The following is a 22,054-nucleotide window of genomic DNA, read 5'->3' on the forward strand; positions in this document are numbered from 1 at the left end:
AGAGGATAATTCTTTTCCATTTCCTGTGCCTTTCTCATCCCCTGTTACAATTCCTCTAATCTATTGCCTGGCTCTTTAAGTTATTTGTAGGTGGAAGTTTTCCTGAGGTGTCCCTCTTTCTGAGGTGTGGGAGGTGGAATGGAGGGGGCGGGATGAGTGTGGAAGACAGAAGCAGGTGTCAAGCTGGCGGTTGGTTCCTGGACGTGAAGAATACTTGTTAGCTGAAGGATCTGCTGACTTTTGCCAAAACAGCAATAGAGCTCATGAAAGAGATAGAGATCTTTGAAACTTGACCGTCGGTATTGCAGAAGCCTCAAGTGTTTAGGTCCGGGTCAGCAACACTGGGAAATGAAGATTTTTATCTCCCTACTATCCTTTTCTTCTTTCTAGGGCAGTTCCCCTAAACTGCAGTAAATAAGGACAAAAGGCCACATTTTCCTTCCATAACTTAGAGGAGACATATGTTTCAAAGGACTCTGAGAAAGAAAATATTTAATTTTTAATTTGAAGACGTTCAGAGCATGCCTCCCTTTATAATAGGCCACTCTGACATAGGATTATTTTGTGCCAAAGGCAATGAGAAAAAGCAGACACAAGAAAAGCTCCCTGCCTTCCCCATCTCTACTTGGAAGGGCAGGATGATTGTTAATCACTGGAGACAACTCTGGACTCTTAGCAGCCCGAGATGGCACCAGGGGAAATCTAGGTAACAAACTTTGCTAACTAGCCCTTATTTTCCATTGGTTTTCCCCATGTATTTACCTTCTCACAATTTTCTGCCCCTGAAAACTTGAAGGGCCTCTTCCTTTGTCTTGTCACATCTCTACAAATTTGTTGTTCTTTTGCTAAGATGCTATAACAAACCTAAATTCTAACCTCCCTTTTGAGCTATGTATCACTGAATCCTCCCATCTGTATGCATGATACATATGTTAACAAACCTCTGTTTCACTCTTGTGAATCTGTCTTTTGCCCGTCTAAATTGCAAGGACAATCAACCTGGGCCTGGGTAGAATAAAATGTTTGTTTCTTTCTTTCCCTACAAATTCTTCTTGTGGAATATAAGTAATGTGAGTTTCTAGAAGCCAGTCACGTTAAGCTTTTCTTTCTCTTTTTTTTGACGTGGATCGTTTTTCAAAGTCTTTATTGAATTTGTTGCAATATTGCTTCTGTCTTATGTTTTGGTTTTTTGGCCATGAGGCATGTGGGATCTTGGCTCCTAGACCAAGGATTGAGCCCACAGCCCCTGCATTGGAAGGTGAAGTCTTAACTACTGGACAGACAGGGAAGGCTCTTGCCCTAGTTTATTGAACAAAATAAATCATCTGCAAAAGTCCACATTTTAATATTGCTAATAAGTTACATGCATCCCATCTCACAGTGGATCATAGATTACAACAAGGCCGGTGGTAACTAAGATGGGTCTAAGCTGCCTACGTGTCTGACGTAGGCGCAGCAGGCTAAGACGTACCCTTCTGAGCAGCTTGGGGTCTACCTTGCCTGCAACCAGATGAAGACTCAAGCTCCTCAACAGACAGACACCCTCCCCCGGCAATTGAGACAGACAAGTCAGATGACACGCAACCACCAACGCTGCCCTGCAGTGTTAGCCTTTGGGGGCTGGACCACAGCTCTGGTCACTGAGGTTCTAGGAGAAAATCTGGCGGGTGCTTGTGACCACATCACTCCCACATTCAATGGCCAGCACCTTCAAATCTCTCTGTTCTCCATCCTCTCAATGCCTTCCCTTCTGTGGAGCTAGGCTTCTTTCTTTAGAAACCAATGCCCAGACAGCCGGAGAGACTTGCCCGCCAGAGTCACAAAACAGACTGGTGAAGAGGGGGGACTACAATCCGAGCCTCTCATGCCTAGCTGAGCACATTCTTTTGCTACTTCACAAATCAGCTGATGTCTGGTTGACTTTCTGGTCTTTGAATTGTAAGTGAAGTGCCCAGGGTATGCTTAGTGAAGGGTTTCTGGAAGTTTCTGTTTGGGAGCAGTATCTATTGAAGAGCTATCTACCCTATGCAAAGTCTTTCACTAAGCACTATAATGGAGAAATGAAAGACATAAAAGTCATCATGTAATGGGAATTCTGGAAAGGAAGAGTGATTACCCTGAAAATGGTGTGAGGACATTTGGAGTGAGGTGGTAACTGACGCCTGTGGTGGGCTTGGTGGTGGTTTCATGTTACAGATGAAGTGAGTGAAGCCCTGGGAAGTGAGTGCCTTGCCCACACTCTCACAGCTGCTTACTGCGAGCCCAGGCGTGGAACCCAGGCCTTTTGATCCCTGGATTTTACTCTTTGCTTTCTGCTTAGGACCTAGTGAGAGGGAACTTGCAATTGAGTTAGGAAACAGAGGTTCACAGCCACAGAAAGACAGGATGAGCAGAGCACAGATAAAGTGCGGAAGCATGAGCTAAGTCCAGACGGTAACTGGGGAGTTCCATAGGCACTCCACCTGGACACATTTTTTTTTTTTTTTCAGTTTACCTTCTGTCTTTATAAGTAAAGTTTTATCAAGACATAGCTATGCTCATTCATTTGCATGGCATCTACGGCTATAGCAAAACTGAGTAATTGCAGCAGAAGCTACATATGACTTCTGTCGTTGTTGCTGAGCGGCTCAGTCATGTCCAACTCTTTGAGACCTCATGCACTGTAGCCTGTCAGGCTCCTCTGTCCGTGGAATTTTCCAGGCAAGAATCCTGGAGTCGGTTGCCATTTCCTCCTCCAGGGGATCTTCCCAATGCAGGGATCAAAGCTGTGTCTCCTTCGTTGTGGGCGGATTCTTTACCACTGAGCCTCCGGGGACGCATATGTGAACAGCCAAGCCCAAATATTTGCTGTCTCTAGAAAAGATCCCAGTTTTAGACCTATGGTTCACAAACACAGGTCAGAAATCCATACCTCGTAGGCCACATCAGATTGAAATAGAAACATAAAATAAGTTGACATAAAATAATAAAATAACCAAATTATACATGTGTGTACTTTTTCAGAATACATTTCTAATTCACTCTCCTCTCCATCTCCCTTGGCAGCATCTCGCTACTTAAAGTCCCCAGGGGCTTCTTATCACCCTTAGACTGAGATCCAAATTCCTGATTGTTGCCACCAGGCCTTATGTGATCCAGTCCCTGCCTCTTGCCCAACCTCATTTTTCACCACTGTCTTCATCCCTCACTGTCCTCCAACACCATCAACCTGGTCAGACCTGAGCAGCCCAAGATCTTCCTGCTTTTGGGCCTTTGCACTTGCTCTCTTGTTTGTCTAGAATGTTTTCCTTTTGGCTCTTCCTGTGGCTGACTTATTTTTGCCTTCAAGTCTCAGCTCAAATAGCTTCCCAAAGAGTCCTTAAATTGGGTTCGAGCTATTTCCTTCTTATGCTTCTTACCACATACTGACGCCGTCTCGTTCACTGCTTTGTTTTCTTCTCTTGCCACTAGAATAAAAATGCTCTGAAAACGGCCTTGAGAAATATGTATTTTCCAGGCACCTGGAACAGTGCCAGACACATAGTAGCTATTTGACAAATACTTGTTGAATGAAGGAATTTACCAGATTTCCTAAACTAAGCTGCCTGAGGAATGACTATTTATTCCTACAAAGAAGATGTAAGAGTGTTTCTTCTTTTTTAATTTTCTGGGACACTGATAGTGCCTATCAAAGGGTCTGAGAAGTTCTAAAGTAAACACTTGAGAAAACTCAGCAATCCCCGGTATATTTTTCCATTTATCCTTTTGTCAAGGAATTTGCATGAATATCCCTGAGTATAGGTGCTCCACAGAACATAGTCTGGGAACTTCTGGTATAGAAATCCTGCTACATTCTGTTAAACTACCAGTTTGTTTGAAAACAGCTGTCACCTCTAGACTACACACACGTGAGCGTAAACACAGTATTGTCTATATAAAGAGCAGAGCAAAGCTGGTGGCGGAGCTGTGTTATAATGGTGATGCCAGAAGGAAAACTCGCAGGATGGAGAAATAGGAGGTTTTCAGGTTGGCTCATGAATCCCTGGCATTGAATGTAGGAAAGTGAGGTAGGACATGTCTCAGCTTCTAGTGGAGATTTGACCATGACCCGGAGAAACCGCAGAAGCCGCAGAAAGCTCCAGCTCTTCGGCTCTGCGTGCTCCCTGCCCACAGTGCCTGTCCTGTGCTGGAAAACGGGCTTTGTCGTCATTCAGTGTATGTCCTGAGTGACCTGAGAGGCGCATGTGAATGTTTAACTTTGCTTTCTAATAAGAAAAATGATTCTGTCAATCATTGCTGCCTATTTTTGCAGTACTCCCCCACAAATTATGTCTTTTCGTTTAACACCCAGTGAAAGCAAAGCTGTTAGTTCTTCTCTCCATGGGAATCTCTAGGCAAGAATACTGGAGTGGGCTGCCATGCCCTCCTCCAGGGGATCTTCCCAACCCAGGGATTGAACCCACATCTCTCACATATCCTGCGTTGACAGCTGGGTTTTTTTTACCACTAGCGCCATCGTGGAAGCCCAGGTCATGGTTAGTAATATAAATATCCTCTTTTTCTAGCTGGCCCAACCTGAAGTTCAGAGATGAAAAGTGCAATGCTCAGCGATCTACCGCAGGTGAAGGCTGCGGTAAGAGGCTGTGTTCCCACGTGGTCACCTACCGTCTTCTCTGAAACACACCACTTGGACAGTTCCTCAGAATATGAGGCCACGCAACGTGGTTTCCAAGCATAGGTCTCTCCTATTTTCCACTCTTCTCCCTTCCTTTCACTCTCAAGTGAAAATGCAAAACATATATATTATCCTACACATCTCTTGGCAAGTTCAGCACTGATCCAACTGAAGATCCTTGCTCTGGGGATGATAATAGTGGTACCCAGGTGGGTTTATCTTTTAAACTTTTTTTGAAGTATATCATATATACTACAATGGTCACATATGTACAGTGAATGAATATTTAGAAGCTGAATAGACCCTTATAGCCAGCACTGAGAACAAGAAACAGAATATGACCAGCTTCCCAGGAGCCCCCATCACTCCCTTCTCCCCCTGCCGGTGTGGAGCCATACACCACAGTGTATTAATCCAGTCTACTGTTAATGACAGGTCCCAGGGTTCCAATACTTTGGCCACCTGATGCGAAGAGCCGACTCATTAGAAAAGAGCCTGATGCTGGGAAAGATAGCAGGTTGGAGGAAAAGGGGATGACAGAGGATGAGATGGTTGGATGGTGTCACTGCCTCAATGGACATGAGTTTGAGCGAGCTCTTGGAGATGGTGAAGGACAGGGAAGCCTAGCTTGCTGCAGTCCCTGGGGTCGCAGAGTCATACGCAACTTAGCAAGTGGACAGCGACAATAACAACAGCAGTATTGTCCCTTTTGAGGGCAATGGCAGAACCCTGGTTTTCTAAGAACTATCTACCAGCGTGGCATTGTGGGAATCTGCCTTCTGGTGTGACCCCATTAGTTCCCTGTTTAAACACTTGTCTGGCTGGAAGGACCTCAGGTCAAGTTAGAGTCAAGCCTTCTTCCTCTTCTCTCTCATTACTAGCTGATCACTCAGCGTCATCTGGTCAGCTGTGGAATTTTTGACAAAACCAGAAGTAGCTTTCTTAGTGGGTTTTGAATGTGTGTTTGGTATGAATCTTCAAACTGTTTAATAGGTAAGCTAAAAGAACAATGAAGCCCCTACATAAATTATCCCAGACAAATTAAGTCTTCAAAATAAGGTAGGAAAGGAGTAGAAAGGGAAGTTTGTGTGACATTTGGATGCGCATTACAAAAGAGAAGAAACCAGCCCAGGAGGTCCAAAACCGACCTGGCGAGGTTAACTTCCTCAGTCAAAAACAATCGCACCCGAAGGATTGCAGTGTTCAAAAATAACACCTGTATTGCTTTGGTTTTAAAATGATCACTTGTTACTTAAAAATAAAAATTTTTAAGAAATGATCACGTGTTTTTTTGAATGTAGAAAACATAGAAAAACAGAGCAAGAATTTTTAAAAGCTAATTTCAGAAGTGAGGGTTACCATTATGAACTTTTTGATGAATATCCTTTTAGTTTAGAGATCTATTCACACGTCTTTTTATAAGAATGATAGTATACTTCTCTGCAACTTTCTTTATTTCTCTAAATATGTATCATGGGCTTCCTATGCAAATAAGGCACACAGGCAAGTTAAAAATCTCTGGCTTCTCATTTGAGAAAAACACAATAGGGAAGGTGAAATATTCAAAACAAATGTAAAAAATTCAAAATATGTCACAGGCATTTTCCCCACTAACAACTCTTCTACAGTACAATGACCATTATTTTTGTTTTTCTATCTTGAGAAGGTGTCATAATTTATTTAACATCCTCTATGTTTAGTGACTGTGTGGATCACAATAAACTCTGGAAAATTCTTCAAGAGATGGGAATACCAGACCACCTGACCTGCCCCTTGAGAAACCTATATGCAGGTCAGGAAGCAACAGTTAGAACTGGACATGGAACAACAGACTGGTTCCAAATAGGAAAAGGAGTACGTCAAGGCTGTATATTGTCACCTTGCTTATTTAACTTCTATGCAGAGTACATCATGAGAAACACCAGGCTGGAAGAAGCACAAGCTGGAGTCCAGATTGCTGGGAGAAATATCAATCACCTCAGATATGCAGATAACACCACCCTGATGGCAGAAAGTGAAGAAGAACTAAAGAGCCTCTTGATGAAAGTGAAAGAGGAGAGTGAAAACGTTGGCTTAAAGCTCAACATTCAGAAAACTAAGATCATGGCATCTGGTCCCATCACTTCATGGGAAATAGACAGGAAAACAGTGCAAACAGTGTCAGACTTTATTTTGGGGGGCTCCAAAATCACTGCAGATAGTGACTGCAGCCATGAAGTTAAAAGACGCTTACTCCTTGAAAGAAAAGTTATGACCAACCTAGGTAGCATATTCGAAAGCAGAGACATTACTTTGCCAACAAAGGTCCGTCTAGTCAAGGCTATGGTTTTTCCAGTGGTCTTGTATGGATGTGAGAGTTGGACTGTGAAGAAAGCTGAGTGCCAAAGAATTGATGCGTTTGAACTGTGGTGTTGGAGAAGACTCTAGAGAGTCCCTTGGACTGCAAGGAGATCCAACCAGTCCCTTCTAAAGGAGATCAGCCCTGGGATTTCTTTGGAAGGAATGATGCTAAAGCTAATACTCCAGTACTTTGGCCACCTCATGCAAAGAATTGACTCATTGGAAAAGACTTTGATGCTGGGAGGGATTGGGGACAGGAGGAGAAGGGGACGACAGAGGATGAGATGGCTGGATGGCATCAGTGACTCGATGGACGTGAGTCTGAGTGAACTCTGGGAGTTGGTGATGGACAGGGAGGCCTGGCGTGCTGCGATTTGTGGGGTTGCAAAGAGTCAGACACGACTGAGCGACTGAATTGATGTGTAGAGACTAGACAGTTTCTAATTAGTCATAAGTAGAACAAACACTGCAGTGGATAGTTTCGGAAATCTCTGGGAATGTTCATTGTTGTTTGCTGCTGCTACTGCTAAGTCACTTCAGTCGTGTCCGACTCCGTGCGACCCCGTAGATGGCAGCCCACCAGGATCCCCCGTCCCTGGGATTCTCCAGGCAAGAACACTGGAGTGGGTTGCCATTTCCTTCTCCAATGCATGAAAGTGAAAAGTGAAAGGGAAGTCGCTCAGTCGTGTCCGACTCTTCACGACCCCATGGGCTGCAGCCTACCAGGCTCCTCTGTCCATGGGATTTTCCAGGCAAGAGTACTGGAGTGGGGTGCCATCGCCTTCTCCCTAGAAGAGGTATGCTACTGCTGCTAAGTCGCTTCAGTTGTGTCCTACTCTGTGTGACCCTATAGACGGCAGCCCACCAGGCTCCCCCGTCCCTGGGATTCTCCAGGCAAGGACACTGGAGTGGGTTTCCATTTCCTTCTCCAATGCATGAAAGTGAAAAGTGAAAGTGAAGTCGCTCAGTCATGTCTGACTCTTAGCGACCCCATGGACTGCAGCCCACCAGGCTTCTCCTTCCATGGGATTTTCCAGGCAAGAGTACTGGAGTGGGGTGCCACTCCCTTCTCTGAGAAGACGTATTGCCCATTCCAAAGCTATGCACTCAAGACATTTTGATACTGCTTTCCAAATTGGCCTCTAGAAAGATTGTACCAGTTTAAAGAAGGCTGAGAGCCGAAGAATTGATGCTTTCAAACTGTGGTGCTGGAGAAGACTCTTGAGAGTCCCTTGGACTGCAAGAAGATCAAACCAGTCAATCCTAAAGTAAATCAACTAAATCAATCCTGAAGTAATTCAATCCTTGTATATTAATTGGAAGGACTGATGCTGAAGCTCCAATACTTTGGCAATCTGATGGGAAGAACTGACTCATTGGAAAAGACCCTGATGCTGGGAAATATTGAAGGCAGGAGGAGAAGGGGACAACAGAGGATGAGATGGTTGGATGGCATCAGTGATGTAATGAACATGCGTTTGAGCAAACTCTTGGAGATGCTGAAGGACAGGTAAGCTTGGCATGCTGCAGTCCATGGGGTCTCAAAAAGTCGGACATGACTGAGCAATTGAACAACAACAAAATAGTCCCACCAGCAACTTTTATGAGTGTTTACTAGTGCTGAGAAGGTGTGAACATACAAAGAAGTGTCTGGAAATGTGATAGGGGATATATGGTACTTGGTGGATTTTTTAACTTGTGTTGTACATGATGTATCTGTTCTCTTTCTACTTCTGACACCTTTCACAATAGGACCAGTGCCTATTTTTCCAATCTTGCCTCCTATTGTTCTACACACACACACACACACACACACACACACACACACACAACACACACACACACACACACAGATTCATGTGTTCCTAACTTTATTTTTCCAGTTTTTCTTTTCCCCAGATGACATTCATACTTCATCTACTCTCACCTTAGCCTTACCAATAATATGTCTCAAAATTTATCATTTGAGACTATTTCAAAGGTCACATCAGGTGACCATATCAGGTGACCTCATCAGGTCTTTTTTGACACTTAAAACAAATGCAATCTTTCCCATTTCTTCTGTAGTTCTTTCCTGTTACTTATCTCACTTTATCTGAGTCATAGCCATAGTTAGCTCCAGCATGAGAGATCTGGCCCATGTCCTGGTGCTATCTGGCAGTTGGGGCAAGTCATTTTCCCCTGTGGCATCTCAGTTTTCTCATTGGTAAACTGAAGACTAATTAAGGCTGGATGGCTTTAAAGTACATTTCACATTTAACAATTTATCATTCAATCTTTATATATGACTTATCCCATGACCTGGGACTTCCCAGGTGGCACAGTGGTAAAGAATCTGTCCAACAATGCAGGAGACCTGAGTTCAATCCCTGGGTCAGGAAGATCCCCTGGAGGAGGAAATGGCAACCCACTGCAGTATGCTTGCCTGGAAAATCCCATGGAGAGAGGAGCCTAGTGGGCTACAGTCTATGTGGTCATGAAGAGTCTGACGCAACTATGTGACTGAGCATGCATGCATCCCATGACTAAGACAGAAATCCTTAAATATCCTGAAGTCACTGGTGCCTTTGAGAATCTGATGAAAGTTTTTGAGCCCTATTTTTCCCCCAGTGGATTTAGAAGTATAAATATTTAATAACAATATGTTTATAAAAGCATCACTTGAAGCCCATGTAAGGCCCTGAGGTTAAGAACTACAGCTCTCTCTCTCTCTTTTTTTTTAAACTATTTATTTTGGTTGCCAGGGTTCTCAAGAATTATCCACAGTTTGCTGTCTGCATAGTCCAAGGCTTTGTTGTAGTCAATAAAGCAGAAGTAGATGAATTTCTGGAATTTTCTTGCTTTTTTCAATGATCCAATGGATGTTGGCAATTTGATCTCTGGTTCCTCTTCCTTTTATAAATCCAGCTTGAACATCTGGAAGCTTGTGGTTCACATACTATTGAAGCCTGGCTTGGAGAATTCTGAGCATTACTTTTCTAACTTGTGAGATGAGTGCAATTGTGCAGTAGTTTGAGCATTCTTTGGCATTGCCTTTCTTTGGGATTGGAATGAAAACTGACCTTTTCTAGTCCTGTGGCCACTGCTGAGTTTTCCAAATTTGCTGCCATGTTGAGTGTAGCACTTTGACAGCATCATCTTTCAGGATTGGAAATAGCTCAACTGGAATGCCATCACCGCCACTAGCTTTGTCCATAGTGGTGCTTTCTAAGGCCCACTTGACTTCACATTCCAGGATGTCTGGCTCTAGGTTAGTGATCACACCATCGTGATTATCTGGGTCATGATGATCTTTTTTTGTAGTTCTTCTGTGTATTCTTGACACTTCTTCTTAATATCTTCTGCTTCTTTTAGGTCCATACCATTCCTGATCTCCTGATCTTCCTTGATCTCCTGATTTCCTAGGAAATCTGTATGCAGATCAAGAAGCAACAGTTAGAACTGGACATGGAACAACAGACTGGTTCCAAATAGGGAAAGGAGTACGTCAAGGTTGTATATTGTCACCCTGCTGATTTAATTTATGTGCAGAGTATATCATGCGAAATGTCAAGCTGGATGAAGCGCAAACTGGAATCAAAATTGCTTAGAGAAGTATCAATAACCTCAGATATGCAGAAGACACCACCCTTATGGCAGAAAGCAAAGAAGAACTAAAGAGCCTCTTGATGAAAGTGAAAGAGGAGAGTGAAAAAAGGTTGGCTTAAAGCTCAACATTCAGAAAACTAAGATCATGGCATCCAGTCCCATCACTTCATGGTAAATAGATGGGGAAACAATGGAAACAGTGACAGACTTTATTTTCTTAGGCTCCAAAATCACTGCAGATGGTGATTGCAGCCATGAAATTAAAAGATTCTTGCTCCTTGGAAGAAAAGGTATGATCAGTATATTAAAAAGCAGAGACATTACTTTGCCAGCAAAGGTCCATCTAGTAAAAGCTATGGTATTTCCAGTAGTCAGGTATGGATGTGAGAGTTGGACTATAAAGAAAGCTGAATAACGAAGAACTGATGCTTTTGAACTGTGGTGATGGAGAAGACTCTTGAGGGTCCCTTGGACTGCAAGGAGATCCAACCAGCCCATCCTAAAGAAGATCAGTCCTGAATATTCTTTGGAAGGATTGATGCTGAAGCTGAAACTCCAGTACTTTGGCCACCTGATACAAAGAGCTGACTCATTTGAAAAGACCCTGATGCTGGGAAAGATTGAAGGTGGAAGGAGAAGGGGATGATAGAGGATGAGATGGTTGGATGACATCACTGACTCGATGGACGTGAGTTTGAGTGATCTTCAGGAGCTGGTGATGGACATGGAAGCCTGGTGTGCTGCAGTCCATGGGGGTCACAAAGAGTCAGACATGACGAAGTGACTCAGCTGACTGCCTGGGTCTTAATTGCAGCACATGGGAGTTCACTGAGGCATGTGGGCTCTCTAGTTGTGGCCTGGGGACTAGTTGGCCCCATAGCATGAGTTTCTAGACCATGAGTTTTGACCAGGTTCAAAACTTGCATCCCTGCATTGAAAGGTCGATTCTGAACCACTGGACCACCAGGCAAGTTCCAACTGTGGCTGTTTAAGTCTATGTTTTTTTAATTTTTGTTTCTCTCTTGAATATAGTAGGAAAGGTCAGTAAATGTTTTTTGCAATGAATCATTTATACAGTAAGGTAGTGAGACTAAACCATAATGATTTGAATTTACTCTTTGAGATTTGAGGAGAAATTTCATGATTTTTTAGTTATCTTGGTGTCAAATGTCCACCCATATCAACATATTAAATAAGGCAAACTGAGGGGCTTTCAGAATACATTCAACATAGACCATGACCTTTAGTCTTTCAGACACTCTTAAACCTCAGGAATTTTGATGATTCTTACATAATAGTCTGCAATTTCAGATTTCCTATCCAAGGATTGCAGATCAGCAAGCAGTTATAATGTAGTGGTTTTTCTCTAACACAAGAACACCGATTTTTAAGAGATTAGTTCATGGGGTAGGAATAGATTGGGAGAGGATAAACCAGGCATTTTTCACGTAAATCTGCATTACTAGAAACTACAAAATTGCTCTCTAAATGAAGAACAGTGTTTACACAGGCTTATATTAAAAACAAAATCCTGTTGACAGCTCTCAAGTTCTTTATCAGGACCTATCACAAAGGGAAAACATTTGTAAATGCCATTAACTCACAAGCAGACCTTGAGAGTAATGGGAATGGAGAGTTGGGATTTGCATGCTGTCTGAACTGATTTACACTCTTGCTTAGGCTCCTGTTTTTAGACTGTTTCCTGTTTGTTCCTCCTTCCTACTTCACATTAAATGGAAAATAATGCCATATAAGGGCTTCCCCCATAGCTCAGTCAGTAAAGAATCTACCTGCAATGCAGGAGACCTGGATTCAATTCCTGGGTCAGGAAGATCCCCTGGAGAAGGGAATGGCAACCCACTCCAGTACTCTTGCCTAGAGAATCCCATAGCCTTGCAGGCTACATTCCATGCGGTTGCAAGAGTCCGACACAACTTAGGGACTAAATCATCAGCACCAATGAAATATAAAGTGTTTAGTCAGTTTGGGGGGCTTCAATCCTGACTTTGAACTTGGGTTTTTCCTCTTGGTGCAATTCAGCGCTAGAGCTGAGAGCAGTGACTTGACCCTGTGTCCAGGGGTTCTGTTACTTGCTTTCTCTAATTTCACCTCTATCCAAGCAAGCAAACAGACCTGCCCTCTGACCCACCATGCATGGCAGGAACTCAGTATTTCTTTTGATGGTGCAGGCCTATTGTGATGCCACGTATTTACACAGAATAAGAAGGTGACAGCACACTTTTGGTTCTGGACTTTGGTCACCTGTGTCGTGCCGCCACCTCTAGGTCATCCAGCTTTGACTCATCTCTGCCACTCACGGGACTGCCACTGGCAGTGACTCTCCAATGAGAGCCAGTTTTCTGCAGCTCAGTCCTAGATTTCTTTTGTTCAAACTTGCCTGTCTGAAGAAAACGCAAAACCCATTTGGTATATGCACAATATATATGACTTAAGTCTATAGGAGCCCTAGTTATGGGGCAAAAAAATGGCTAAAGCACCCTCATCTCAGAGAAGCCGTCCCTAGTCTCAAGATAGAAACTCCTAATACTTAGTTCTTTACAATTTTGAGATTACCATCATCTTTATATAGTTAATTATGGACTTACTTGTTTTCCGTATTTCTTCATAAGGAATTGTCTCCTTTTTTTTGTTTGTTTTAAAAAAAATCAGTACATTTAGAACGTTTTTTATTTTGGCTGATTGGGTCTTCATTGTGCAAGCCTCTCTAGTTATGGCGAGAGGCTTAGTTGCCCTGAGTCACGTGGGATCTTATTAATAGTTCCTTGACCAGGGATCAAACCCACTTTCCCCATATTGGAAGGTGAATTCTTAAGCACTGGACCATCAGGGAAATCCCAGAACTGTGTCTTTTTAAGAAACAAAACAAACAAATACATTTCTCCATATCTAGAGTTTAACAAAGTAGATGCTCAAAAATATTTCTTGAATAATTATTATTATTACTACCACTACTAGTAATATGATTATGACTACCATTTCTAAAAGTAGTAGTAGCAAGTACTGTAGAGTTATTTACAGTTTACAAAGTGCTACACATTAACCCATCAAGGATAGAACTTAAAAACAGAGCTGAGTGATAAAGAAACATTTCAAGCTCTATATCATAACACCCTTTACTTACATTTAAAAGACACGAATATAAAAATCAGCACTTTATAGATTTTAAAAATCTTCACACACCTAAGCAGACACAATAAGCATATTAGAGAGGAAGAGAGTTTGGGGGGAGAACGGCAGTGGTGTAGAGAGCAAATTGAGAAACATAATACAATTAAGAAGGAGTGAGTCCTCACCCAGACTAATGGTCATAGGAAACTGAGGACTAAGAAATATGATTATCTCAGCTCTGACCTAAGACCAAGGAGAGAGAGATTCATCTATATTAGATTTTGGAAAAACCTAAAGTAATTACTTGTACGATATTTTGAGTACATTCAATTTCTCAAATACCTAATTCTTGACTCAACATCCCCTTGTTCCTCAAAACCAACATCCTATTCCTCTTCCTTCTCGTTCTCTTTTCTTTTGCTCACATACTCTCAAAATATTTTCATCAAAAAGAAATAATTATCCATTCAGCAACGTAGATGAGTTACAAGGCGTCATGCTAAGTGAAAAAAGGCCAGATTCAAAAGGCTTTCTATTGTATTCTGTTCATATAATGTTCTGGAAAAGGTAAAATTATAGGAACAGAAACAGGGCAATGGCTGCCAGAGGCTGAAGGTGGGGAAAGAGGATTGACTGTAAAGATGGAACTTTTTAGAATGATGGAGGCATTCTGCCTCTTGATTACGGTGGAAGTTACGCAGCTATGTTAGTGGGCTAGGGGTTCTATGATAGAATATCACAGATGAGGTGGTTTAAGCAAATAACTTCCATGAGTATCCAGAAAAATACAACTTGTGCATTTTTATGACCTATTTCTTTAATGAGGAAAAAATCCCTAGACATCTCCCTCACAGTGGTAGTCCTGAATGAGTTAAGAGTATCTGTGAAATCCTATTGTTTTTGATTCTGTAATATGGTTAATAGAACACTTCAGGGCAGAGAGTTCCTGTGGAGGAAAGCTGCAAATGTGGGCTACATTAGGAACCCACTGGGAGAATGAATGGTCTGGCGGAGCAGACAGGAAAGGCTGTAGAGAGCCTCTGGTGGGGGCCCTATCCCACTTTTCAGGGTAAACTAGAACTAACCCTCCTCTTGCCCCCTTGTCTGGGGTTAGTAGAGATCAAACTCAAAATAACTGAGGACAGATTTGAGGGCAAGCATGTTGGTTCTGCGGAAAGCATACTGCCTTAAGCTGAACCTTGGACTTAGATGGATGCACTTGGGTTTCCGTAGTGGTTTCTCCACTTATTATCTTGGAAAGTTATTAAACTTCTCTGGATCTTTATTTCCTTATCTGGAAAATGAGTGAATGAGAGCCAGCATTCAGAGTTGTCCTGAAGATTCGAAATAAAGGATGTAAAGCACCGGCCTGGGGCGTTCTATAGGGACTCAAAAATCTACAGCATCTGTTATGCATTGTGATTTGAAAAGCAGAATTCAGGACAGAGATAGAGCACTTGACCTATTGGATCACTGGCTTCTGATGTGGTCTAACACTCTCGAGAGTCTTTGGAGGCCAGTTGCTGTGTCTAAGTAATGATAGAAGACTTGTTTTTCTCTTCTAGAACCCCAGAGCTCCTTTCTGGATCTCTCTGTTAAGAGTCTTCCCTTATGATGACTAATTTAGTACCCAAAGAGCTGGGGTTTTATTTGAATTCACCCAGGAGCATTTGATCTCTAAGTCAAAAGGAAAAGATCTTTCTTCTGCCTTAATGGGGGCTTCCAAGGATCCCCTTAGGCTTGATAGTAGTGCAGTTATAGGATCAACACACATAATTGGGGAGTGTCGATTAGTAAGTCTGCTGGTTGGTGTGTTGGGAGGTGTTCTGACTTAGAAAATAAGAAGCCTGGGCTATTGAGCTGTTTTTGTTTATCCGTTTTTTTCCTTTAAGGCGATGATTTGAGGTAAATAATTGTTCTTCTTTGGGTTTCATTTTCTTACTGTATGAAGGGAGAATGTTGAATTAAATGACTTTTAAGGTCCTTTCCAGTTAAAGATTTTCTAATATTCTATAGTTTGAAACTGGAGAAGGATCTTACTTGGTTGATTTCTACTGAGTTGGCCAAAAAGTTCTTTTGAGTTTTTCCATAAAATATTATAGAAAAACCTGAATGAATATTTTAGCCAACCCAATGCAAAGCTTGACAGCAACCACTCTATGTGGAGGCCTGTGTTGTGTTCTGGGCAGACAGGGAGGAACAAGCCAGGTCAGCCTACTCCCAGCCTGAGCTTGTATCTCTGTCACAATGCTTCATGTCTGGGGTCAATTTCTCTTTAACACTTTTATCAATGACTTCTCAGCCATGTTCATTCCACTTGTGGGAAGTTCAGAGTTGGGAGTATTGACATGGTGGAATCAGATTCTTGAAATATCAGGCTCAACAACAAAAGTAAGCACTTTATAATTTAGGAAGATGGACCAAAACTCACAAGATAAATATATAAGGTACAATTAAGTACAGAAAGAAAATCCTCAACTAAGGTTTAAAATAAATCAGATTTGCAGGCACAGGATAAGACATATTGGGTGGTAGCTTTAAGCATATGATACACTTTTCTGCTCAGCCTCCAGAGGTTAAAGAGTCACAGAGTAACATTAGTCACAAAGTTGGAGAAGGATTGAGTCGCTGGGAGGGATTGGGGGCAGGAGGAGAAGGGGACGACAGAGGATGAGATGGCTGGATGGCATCACGGACTCGATGGATGTGAGTTTGAGTGAGCTCCGGGAGTTGGTGATGGACAGGGAGGCCTGGCGTGCTGCAATTCATGGGGTCGCAGAGAGTCGGATACGACCGAGCGACTGAACTGAACTGACCTGAACTGAACTGAACTGAAGATCTCTGTGCCTGACAGTTGTATAACACCAGTGATGTGGCCAGGCACCAGTTCTATCATCTCTTCTATTCCCATCCCCTTTCTTTTCTTTGCTCCTTTGAGAGCAGGGTGTGCCGTATCTAACACTGTATCCACACCTGCATTTCTGGTCCATAGTTCTTTGATTTACTTATAACAGGCAATTTTTTATTTTTTCCGGAGAAAATTTGCTCCTTATTTGGGGACCAAAGAAGGTGCAGCCCTCCAGCCCAGGGGGCGGGGGCACTGAGAAATGGAATGAGGGCCCCACTCCAAGCCCTCCCTAGATGCAGTAGATGGGGAGAGGAATCCCATTATAGGCAATTAATGCAATAGAAATAATGCCTGATTTTACAATAGTCCGTGTGGATTTTGACATCAGTGGAACGTGTGATAGAACTGCCAGGAAATACTAAGATCATCTTGGCCTGTATTAACAGAAGTTTGCAGTGGGCAGTAAGAGAACTCTGTATTCTGTGCTAGGCAGACACGTTCACAAACATTGCATCCCATTCTGGATATCACATTTAATGAAAGACATTAACATTGGAGACTGTCCAAAGAATGATGAACAAGTTGGTGGCTGCATATCAGTTAAGGCCACCCACTTTGCAATCAGACAGACCTGCTCAGGTCCAAGCTCTGACACCTACTGTGCGACTTTGGGGAAGTTCCTTAATCTCTCATAACCTCAGTTTCTTCATGCAGGCAATGGAAATAATGAACTGTACCTGTCTCATGGAGCTATGGCAAGAACGATGAGGATGATGATAAACTATGATCTATATTTGAAGGAATTAGAATTGTTTAGCCAGAAAATTGAAGACTTGATGGGGAACGGATGAGGGAAGTGAAGGGGAGGTGAGACCTATTTTTAGACATCTGAACAACTGCTATTAGGAAGAGTTATTGGATTTCTTTTGGGTGATTCTCATGGCAGAATTAGATCATATAGTAGGATTTGCAGAGAAGAAGATGATACTGTCTTAAACATATGGCATAAATTTTTAACAAATGGTACTATTATAAAATGCAATTCAAGATCATACCGGAATGTTCAGGCAGGTGCTGACTTCCATGCCTTAGGACGGTACAGACGGGAGTCCTATATTGAGTGAATGAGTTTGGGCTTTTAGGTTCTCAAACTTGGCTGTGTCTCAGAACCATCTGGGATCAGGGCTCAGGAATCTCTAAGTCCTTCAGGTGTTTCTGATAAAGTCAGTACCTGCGCAGGCAATTTAGACCCTTTGGACTGGAGGAGGGGTCCCTTTGCACCTACATTAGACTGTGATGGGATTCTGGTAGCAAGGTCCTGAGAGCAAGGAGACAGGAAGATTAAAAAAAAAAAGTGCCGAACATACTTTGGAGTATTGGGATCGAACGGATGTTTCATGTAGGTGGGTGGTTGGAATCTGGTTGGAGTGAAGTTAGGGCCAGTGTGTGGAGAGTTTTAGGTGTGAGGCATGGAAGCTTGAGGTTGTATCAGGCAGGGTTCCGTGAGAAATGTGACACAAAGGAAGTTGTGTTGCAAAAACCCCTCATTCTAGAAGGGTGAAGGCAATTCCAGATGCTATATTTCATTCCTCTTGGAGTTCACCATCTTGGAACCTATAGCTTGACTCATCACTTTCTATTTTCTTCATTTCTGAGCTACCATCAGTTGGACAACGTGTGGTGATAGATCCGTGATACATTTTTAATGCATCTGTGCCTCCCTAGTATGTGGAAAGAAAGTGAGGACTTTCACGCAGGTAGTTCTTCAAGGTAGTAGAGGAAGCACCCACAGGTCTGCTCAAGTGAAAAGCAATGGTCTCGAGATCACAGTCTTGATGATGTCAGAGGTGCTGGAAGGCAAAGTTCAGGGATTTCCTTAAGGGACAAGTTCTTCTGCCTACATCCAAGCCACTGAATTCTGTAAGGTAAGCACTTTTGTTTTTATCTCAAGGCAATTCTCAAGTTAATTAGTTACAATTATTAGCTCTACTGCATGAGAACGCACAGTAACAAAAGCGGGAAATGAGGTCATCAGGGAGATACCCTTGAGTGTTCTGAGACAGCAAAGGGAGGAACTGCAACTGACCACAATGACCAATTTAAGTCTTAAGAAAACAAAAATCTAAAACAAAAACTTACTCCCCAGTCCTCATGAGCCAAAGAAGTGCAACTTATAAGACAAATACTGTACTTTCACAGTGTGCCTCCTCATATCTGCCTGCCTTTTGCGGCCATGTCCCTGAAGATGGATCAGCGGGCAGAAAGAACAGTGGGGCTGGTCAGAAGCTCTGCGTTTAAGGGCTTGCTTTCCTTTATCAGCTGTGGGATTTGGGGCCAGCCAGTTCCACCACCTGTTGCAGGTAGAGATGCCAACCTTTTAGGGTGTTGGGAGCCTTGTGGGTGAAGCCCCTATGACCATACTTATAGTTTGACAAACGTAGATTGAGTTCATGTTGGTCTCCACTGTAGTTTGGCTCTCTGACTGAGCTAGCACGTGATTTGCATGGCCCTACTTTTGTGCCTTCAAGATCATCCGGGATTGTCTCCGCTATTCTAGCAATGTTCCCTAGCTACATGTCTAAATTTGCATGCTTTCAGGGAGCATTGTAAGAAGGTGTATAAGGGTTTGGAAGTTCTGTTTGTTTCTTAGAGCTGCTGTAACGAAGTACCAAAACCTGGGTGGCTTGAAATGACAGACGTTTATTGCTTCATATTTCTAGCAGCTAGAAGTCTGACATTCAGGTGTCGTCCCGGCCGTGCTCTCTCTGACGGCTCTAGGACAGGACCTCTTCTTAACTCTTTCATCTTCTGGGCTTTGCTATCAGCCCTTGCCTTTCTCTGGCTGCAGACATATCATTCCAGCCATGTGGCTGCCTGCTCTCTGTGGGTCTCCACATCATCTTCCCTTTGCGTTGTCTTCCTCTGGTTTCAGTTTCCCTTCTTATAAGGATATTAGTCATGTTGGATTAGGGTCCACTCTAATGAGCTTATTTTAAGTTGATTACCTCTATAAACATCCTGCTTCTATATAAGGTCATAAGCTGAGATAGTGGGGATTCGGACCTTGACATAACTTTTGGGAGGCACGCAATCCAACCTATGATAGGAGGCATAGATACCTGTGTTCAAACCTTGGCCCTGCCATCTATTAGATATGATCTTGGTTGAGTTATTTATCTCTCTAAGCTTTGTTTCCTCATCTGTAAAATCAGGACTGTATTATTAACCACCTCATGAGGTTGTTTTGAGGATACATTTTTCAAGTGTCTGGCAAATGATGAAGGAGAAGGGCATTTCCATAGACATATCACTGATTTTTAGAGAGAAGAAAGCCCTTTCCCCAAGCCCCCGGAAGGGGTGGGTCACATTCCCATGTCCTCAGTACAAGAAAGCCTGGGGAAGTGGATATCTGATATTTTTACTCTCAACAATGAGACATGGGCCCTGCCAGCTATAAAAAAGTTAATATGCTGAAACCTGAATTAAAGAGAGTAGGGAGACCAGGAAAGGGCCCCAGATGACAGCAGAGCCCAGTGAGAAGAAGAAAGTCTCTTCTTTCTTGGTGAGGACTCACTTACGGGCTCTTTGCTCGCTGCAGCCTCCCACCTTCTTTTTCTTCTCTGTAAGAACATGTTCCTTCCCTTGTGCTGTGGGGACTCACATGTGGCTCACCCTGGTTGCAGATCCCAAATTGCAATTCTCTGCTGACTCTGAGAAAACCCATCTTTGCTGGGGAGATACCTGGCCTTCTATTTGTTTTCGGTCAATGAAGCAAAGAAGAGGTAAGGTTTGGTGGGAAATGTTCATCAAGTAGGCAATCAACAGTGTCTTTCCTATTCCTTTCCTTTGCATTTCCCCCAAAGAACTTGGGTTCTCTCTGAGTATTTATGCAATAAGTGCTCAGGTATGAGTCAACTAAAGGTGGGCAGTGGTAGAGTTGGCTGGGGTTCCTCTCCCCACAGTTCAGGGGCCTGAATGGCAGTTTCCTTCCACCCCCTGTGACCTGAATCACCAAACTTAATTGAAGATGTGACACCTTCCTCAGAGAAGAGTACAGTTTTGCCATCGAGGGTACCTGATACATTGGTCCCTTTACCATCTCAGTAAAGGAATAAGACAGAGACCAACCAGCTGGGTTGGAAACTACTATAGGGGGAGCTTATCCCTCAGATTTTGTTCAGCCTCAGAAACTAGGCCTCAGGTCCCCAGTTACCCAGAAGAGTTTAGGACTGATAGTAGATAAATTCAGGAGGATAGAAAAGCTCTTTTCAAGCATGTTTCTTAGCATGGAATTCCTTTTTCAAATAGATGCTTACGGAGTAGGCTAATATATAAAACATATTTCATCCATAAAAAAAGTTGAGCACCAAAGAATTGATGCTTTTAAAAAATTTTATTTATTTTTTTATTGAAGGGTAATTGCTTTACAGAACTTTGTTGTTTTCTATCAAACTGCAACATGAATCAGCCATAGGTATACATATATCACCTTTGTTTTGAACCTCCCTCCCATCTCTCTCCCCACCCCTCTAGGTTGATACAGAACCCCTGTTTGAGTTTCCCGAGCCATACAGCAAATTCCCGATGGCTATCTATTTTACATATGGTAATGTAACTTTCCGTGTTACTCTTTCCATACATCTCACCCTCTCATCCCCTCTCCCCAGGTCCATAAGTCTATTTATTCTCTATGTTTGTTTCTCCATCGCTGCCCTTTCGATAAATTCTTCAGTACCATTTCCCAAGATTCTGTATATATGCATAAGAATACGATATTTATCTTTCTCTTTCTGACTTACTTCACTCTGTATAAGAGGTTCTAAGTTCATCAACCTCATTAGAACGGACTCAAATGTGTTCCTTTTCACAGCTGAGTAATATTCCATTGCGTATATGTACTACACTTCTTTATCCTTTCACCTGTCACTGGACATTTAGGTTGCTTCCATGTTCCAGCTACTGTAAATAGTGCTGCAATGAACAATGGGATACATGTGTCTTTTTCAACTTTGGTTTCCTCAGGGTATATGCCTAGGAGTGGGATGGCTGGGTCATATGGTAGTTCTATTCCTAGTTTTTTAAGGAATCTCAATAGAGTCTTCCATAGTGGCTGTATCAATTTACATTCCCACCAACAGTGGAAGAGCATTCCCTTTTCTCCAAATCCTCTCCAGCATTTGTTGTTTGTAGACTTTTTGATGATGACCATTCCCACCATTGTGAGTTGATATCTCATTATAGTTTTGATTTGCATTTCTCTGATAATGAGTGATGTTGAGAATCTTTTCATGTGTTTGTTAGCCATCTGTATGTCTTCTTTAGGGAAATGTCTGTTTAGGTCTTCCCCCATTTTTTGATTGGGTTGTTTGTTTTTCTGGTATTGAGTTGTATGAGTTGCTTGTATATTTTGGAAATTAATCCTTTGTAAATTATTTCACTTGCTATTATTTTCTCCCATTCAGAAGGTTGTCTTTTCACCTTGCTTATAGTTTCCT

At 42.6% G+C, this 22,054-nt stretch overlaps 1 protein-coding gene across 2 annotated transcripts in view; it reads right to left on the reverse strand.

Moving 5' to 3' along the window:
* Positions 1-1,280: 1,280 nt before the first annotated feature.
* Positions 1,281-22,054, reverse strand: part of SMIM36 (small integral membrane protein 36) — a 47,525-nt gene continuing 26,751 nt past the window's right edge. The window contains exon 2 of one of the 2 annotated variants that reach the window (XM_060395097.1): positions 1,281-2,853. The gene's annotated coding sequence lies outside the window, so the exon portion shown is untranslated. Of the gene's footprint in view, positions 2,854-9,706; positions 10,405-22,054 lie in introns of those variants that run through there. The other variant, XR_009595435.1, reaches the window with a different exon arrangement.

This window comes from Ovis aries, chromosome 11, assembly GCF_016772045.2.
Source record: "Ovis aries strain OAR_USU_Benz2616 breed Rambouillet chromosome 11, ARS-UI_Ramb_v3.0, whole genome shotgun sequence".
In the NCBI taxonomy this organism is placed as follows: domain Eukaryota; kingdom Metazoa; phylum Chordata; class Mammalia; order Artiodactyla; family Bovidae; genus Ovis; species Ovis aries.